The sequence below is a fragment of the Mixophyes fleayi genome, chromosome 5 (genome assembly GCF_038048845.1).
Source record: "Mixophyes fleayi isolate aMixFle1 chromosome 5, aMixFle1.hap1, whole genome shotgun sequence".
Taxonomy (NCBI): domain Eukaryota; kingdom Metazoa; phylum Chordata; class Amphibia; order Anura; family Limnodynastidae; genus Mixophyes; species Mixophyes fleayi.
In genome coordinates, this window is record NC_134406.1 from 92,497,421 (window position 1) to 92,503,649 (window position 6,229).

Sequence of the window (6,229 nt, forward strand, 5' to 3'; positions counted from 1 at the left end):
TGCTTTCAGGCAACATGTGTCTGGGATGATGTTCACTCTAGGGGTAAATTTATCAAGCTGCAGGTTTGAAAAAGTGGAGATGTTGCCTATAGTAACTAATCAAATTCTAGTTATTAATTATTTACCACATTCTAACAAAATGACAGCTAGAATCTGATTGGTTCCTATAGGCAACATCTCCACTTTTTCAAACCCACAGATGGATACATTTATCCCCAGGGGTTAACTGTGCTTACACTTTGCAAAAGGTGTCCCATTGATAGTAGTTTGTGGGTACCAGTTATTTCCCTTCCTTACTCCTGCAGTTTTACTGCCTCAAAGGTTTTGTTGAAATTGCAGGAGTAACAAGGCTTTGGACTCTAAGGGGTAAATGTATCATACCCCGGTTTTGTCAAGTCCCGCGAGTTCGGCGTCTTCGCAGCTTAAATTTAAAGCGGCGCTGCCTTGTAAAGGGACTTCCCTTTACAAGGCAGCGCCACTTTAAATTTAAGCTGCGAAGACGCCGAACTCGCGGGACTTGACGAAACCGGGGTATGATACATTTACCCCCAAATCAGGAACATCTCCAAATATGCCCAATTATAACCCATTCCAGCTCATTCAAGTATTCTGATCCTCAAAGTGAAATCTGTTATTTTGCTTTAGTGTCTAATTCACCATTTACTGACTTCTTGGACAGTGAATGTTTTTATTATATTAGATTTTATAAATTGAGAATTTGGTTTATATGTTTATATGTTTCATGATTTCATTGTATATTTTTTAGATTCACCACAATCAAGCTGGTGCTATTTTCAGACCTGGCTTTAGTTTTCTTGGGAATGGGCATGAGCTTGGCCGTAATGTAAGTTATTAGGTCAACATTTAGTTTGTCAATTATGGTTCCATTATATTATGTGATGGTTTTGTTGCTTATATTGTATGACCATTATGACAATTGATATATTGTATTCAATGAACTTTGATTTGCATTCTTGAACCCAGAGTGCCATGGGGATATCTCTTTTGATTAATACCTCCAGGCTGTGAAGGTCTGGTTGATAAGTACAATAAATAGTCTAAAGAAGTGGCCAATTTGCCACCCATTACCTTTTTTGTATCAAACTACACACACTCACTGCTTATCCTTCATTGAAAAAGTCCATTTATAACATAATATTGTTTACTTCAGGGAGTGTATAAGCTTTTTAATTTACTTATTTATTTAGTTCTATTTTTATTATGCTGCCCAGCTAGAGAGGTTAGTAAATGTAACATTGCTTTTTCTACCTTGGCAACTGTTGTTGTTTGCTTCCTTCTCTTCTGGATGCTGCTTTTCATTAGCTGTTGGGGTCAAAGACAAAGCTGATCCTTTTGACCCTGCTGTTTAGTAAAGTAAACATGTCATGAGTGTTGATTTGCAATAGTGTAGATTACGGCTACTTACGGAGGTGCTTTTAAAAATTAAACATGGATAGTACTTACAGAAACAAATGGTGACAACTGGGGCTGTGTGATGCTACGGAGGGGGTGTGTGACTAGGAGGACCAATCAGAAGCTGCAGTTACACAGCTGTTTATTGTGATTCCAAAAAGAGTTTATTGTGGTCTTGGCTTGTGTTGCTCAGCTGTTTATGACAGTACAACTATAAATAGGAAGTGGAAGTAACTAGTAAACTAAAATAAATGTAATAAATGTTGAATAAATCAAGGAATAAAATAAGGGTACCTTCATGTCTGAGAGATACCTGACAGTCTTATATGCATCTCTATGCTGGTCCTCCCCAGATGCATTTACGTGAACATGCCCTTGCTGTATGTTAGGAGCCGCGGCGGTACGCTGCATCCTGGTGTGAGGTAGCAGTCGAGCTCGTGCATTAGTTACAATACACTGTTATCTTTGTGGCAAAGAGTAGGAGGGTGTAGGGACATCCTCCAACTCCAGGGGGAGCTCTCGCATGATTCTATTTGTCATTTATACATGTTCCTGGTTTGTGATATGACCTATGCTAGTTCTAGCTAGTAATTAATTAGCAGCCTCCTGAGGCTGATTGTCAGCCCTGTCCTCCTCCTTTCTGATTTGTCCATCAAAGTATTTAAGGCAGTGAGGACTCGGCCTGCTCTGTTCCTCTTCTCTGCCTTTGGATTGATCTTGCCGTGTATGACCTTGGACTGGACTCTGCTATATTGCCTGTGACCTTGATCTCTGCCTGTTACCTGGATTCGTTGTTTGCCGCCATACCTGACCTTTTGCCTGGACTACACCACCGCTGCTCGCTGTACCCCTTGACCTCGGCTCGTTTGGAATTTGCTATTCTTTCATCTGGCCCTCGCCTGCGCTGTGGTAGGGTTATAAACTTGTACTACTTTGAACTTAAGACCTGGGGGCATCCGAGTAACTGTGAGCACATTCATCTCTACGGGAAAGGCGGCTGCTATAGGCGAAGACCTCTGTGACCTGTTCTACAAGTTTATGACACTTGCCGTCAACCCTAACACTGTACTTCACCTATATTAGACTATCCCTTCCATCCCTGTTACACCTCTCCAGACGTAAGGAGGCGCAAGTGTCAAATGTACACGACTCTGCATGCGCCCCTATGATTGCACTGTCTTTGCATGCCACAGTGCAAATGTTTGTAATTTACTGGCATAAATTCAATGCAACATCACGCCATACATACAAAATGTTGACTTGTACAGTTTGAGATTAAACCCTACCCATACATTATTAATTCTAACAAAACTACAGTTGATTTTAAAATTGAAAAATTACTTACACACATTAATTACTTGAAAAAACCCAGTACCATTGATCCTAATCATTGATAGGCAATTGGAGGCTCTAGAGCCATATGCAGCCCTCAGAACACTCACCATTAGCCCACAGCTCCTCACATCTTTATGCCCAGTCCTTTTTGCTGCTTTGTGTCCTGTTGACCACAGCTCTAATTACCTGCTTTATGCTGAGCAGTCTGCACCACATGATCTCCCTCCTTTTTCTGGGTGATCCCTGCTTACTTCATTAAAGCCAGGTTAGAAATGTTAAGAAAAGCTCTGATATGTACCAGTGAGCTTCAAAGTTATTGTCTATTATCTTATTCCACTTCCACATGTGAACCAACATTTTCTACCATGGGGCACATTGAAAATAACAAGCACCACAGGTTGGCAGATGAAACCTCACTGCAGAGTTACATTGTGCCTGTTCCAGTTTTACATCTGACTTTTGAAAGCTGGTGGGAAATCTGTACAGCCACAAGTCACATTGAAGTTTCAGATATGTTATAATTTGTAACACTTATTTATCTTACATTAAAATACATGCTGATAACGTTATTACAGATTGGCGTCTCTTTGATTAAATGCATTGGTCATTGTTTTACCTTATTACTAAGATTAAGCATAATATGCGGCCCTTTTGAAGGTTAGAGGGCCCTTGAAGTGTATCAGGTTGCCCATCGCTGATCTGGATGAAGGCATAATATTTAATATTCATTGAATTAGTTTGTGTCTCTTTTCAACCATGTCGTCTATGTATCTAGTATGTATCTACATAGCCAATAATAACATGGCTGTACACAGTAATTCATTGACTCATTTATCAAGTCAGTTTGCATTACAAAAGTTAACTCAAGAGTAATGACCACTATAGTACGTATGCAAAATGTAGTGTTAGTGTAATGGTCAGTTTGACATTCAATGTCAATACCATCTATTATCACTATTCATAAATAAGCCATTATATTTCCACTCACAGATCTTGCTACTCATATCTGAATAGAAAGGATAAATACCCAGAACAGAAGCTCAGAAGTAGCCACAAATAAAGGTGAAGGCGAGGAGTAATGGAAAAAAATTGCCAGATGACTTTTGGCAGACAGCGCATTTAATGTTTGTTTCACCGACTTCTAATTTATAGCATCCAAGAAAACCCTTCTGTCATTACTTGGGGCCTGGAGCACTTAAAACTGTTTGATAGTGTTTCAGGACTTCTACACAGGCACCTCCTTCCTGATGGCTTGTGCTAATGGAAGATGGAATGTTATGTCCTAATCTCCAGTAGAGATTGTAAAGACGAAACAATTCCTCCTTTGCATAATTTGACACAAACCTTCTAAATTCAAGCATGTATTGATTCCGTCTTTACTGTAATTTTAAGAACTGATGTTCTGTTAGTTTTCCTTTGTTTGATTTAATATTTTTCACTATTTTCAATCTTTCCCTTTAGTAATTTAAACATAAATACATTTTGAAACACTTGTGAATAAATGAGCATAGGTCACAAATGAAAAATTAGTTGTTATAAATTTCATGTTAACTAATTCATTCTACATCATCTTCTTGGGCATTGCACTGCCTGCATCTTAAAAGCTGCCTTTGTAGACCTTAGATAAGTGGTAAATATTTAACTAACAAGAATGCATTGTTAGAACTTACTAAATACTCATTTACAATCTTCAAAAAATGTAGATGCTCGCTGCTTCTTTATCTGCGCAACTTTGCTCATTTGTCTAACAAATGCGTTTCAAAGTGCACAACCATTTTCCTGTCTTGACTGCCCCTGTAAAAGGGGGTTGCACCAACTTTTGTGGACTTGTATATCCACCATAAAATGCATATGGTGAAAACAGTAAAAATATCACTGTTCAATCGACTACAAATTTAGAATTATAAATCTACACCTGTACATTTCTCTCCTAAAATACTACTTGGTTGATGAGGTCCAATATCCGTTATCACGGAGGATGCGCAAAACAGGAAACACCTTTCGCTAAATGTGCCTTCTTCACCTCTTTGCCTCCTTTAAATACTACAGAAGGTGTAAACTTTGCACCCCTGCAGATACCACCATTATGGCCTGCAAATCTATGTGATTACTTGTAAAAGTAGGCACATGAGGTGACAATAGAAAGAAAACAAAAAATATATTCTTCTAATCGGAGCTACACCAAATAGTGCCAAAAACAACACTGCCAGAAAAGGAGTGTCTGTCAACCCTAAATAGTGATGACACTAAGGGGGGTATTCAATTGTTGCTTTTAACGCGCTAATACAAAAAAAAACGAGCGCTCTAAAAATATTAGCGTTAATACGGTAATTACTCGCTAAATTTCATCTCGCAGCTCCCTGAGCTGCGAGATGAAATTCAGCGGGTAAACTACTGTATTAACGGTATTTACGCGCATATTACCGTATTAACGCTAATATTTTTAGAGCGCTCGTTTTTTTTTGTTTTAGCGCGTTAAAAGCAACAATTGAATACCCCCCTAAATAAGACAACAAAATTAGCAGCACTCCTGTGTTTGCTGTACCTAGTTGGTGTGAAGAGAACCAGTATAATTCCAACCTTCAACTGTTAAGCAGATAAACTAATGCGAAGCCCAGAGGTGTAGCGTGAAACAATGGCACCCAAAACAATCATGTGCTACTGCCTTTATGTGGGGGAAAGCTGAAGTGAAAAAACACAGCAGTGGTAGTGGGGGGCATGAAGGGTCTAGTTGGGGAATGAACTCCATATAAAAGTATATGTATTTGAAAACAATGTAATTACAGTCCTGGTTGGTGTAATGGTCAAGCGTCTGAATACTTTTGTCCATAGAGTGTATATCATACATATATATGTTTACATACTTCGTCTTCATACAGGGAGATTTGCAAAATGAGAGTAGCACATAAATGCATTTGATGCAAAATTACATCAGTAGCTTGGGTCAAATGTCACTGGCGTTAAGGCATTACCCGTTAGAATTACAACTGGAATTGGGCACTGTGGGCAGGATTCATAGGAGTGATGATGGTATACATTTATGGGGGCATCACAGAGAAAAGATAGGATTCACCCTTTGAGAACACACACCTATAATGTAACTCATCACTTCGGATAACCAGTATAAAGTAAAAATAAGAATAGCTATAAATAAAAATGTGGTCCTCTTTGAGCGGCATCAGTTCATTCATGGGGGGCAGGTGCCTTTTTTCTTTATATTTTATTGCTTTTTTACGTTTTTAAATTTATTTATATATTAAAATTAATGTGCGTTTTTTATTAAATATAAAAATCACAAAAAATTATATGGAACTGTAGATCACAGTTGCGTCTGGACCACAGTACCTGCACTGAGTTGCAGTTCCTATACTTTGGTCCTTCCCTACCTATAATGCAGAGGATGTGTAATGTACAAATGTGTTGATATGGGTTTAAAATATTCGATATGCCTCTGACCTAAACTTAGAGCATATACTACTTG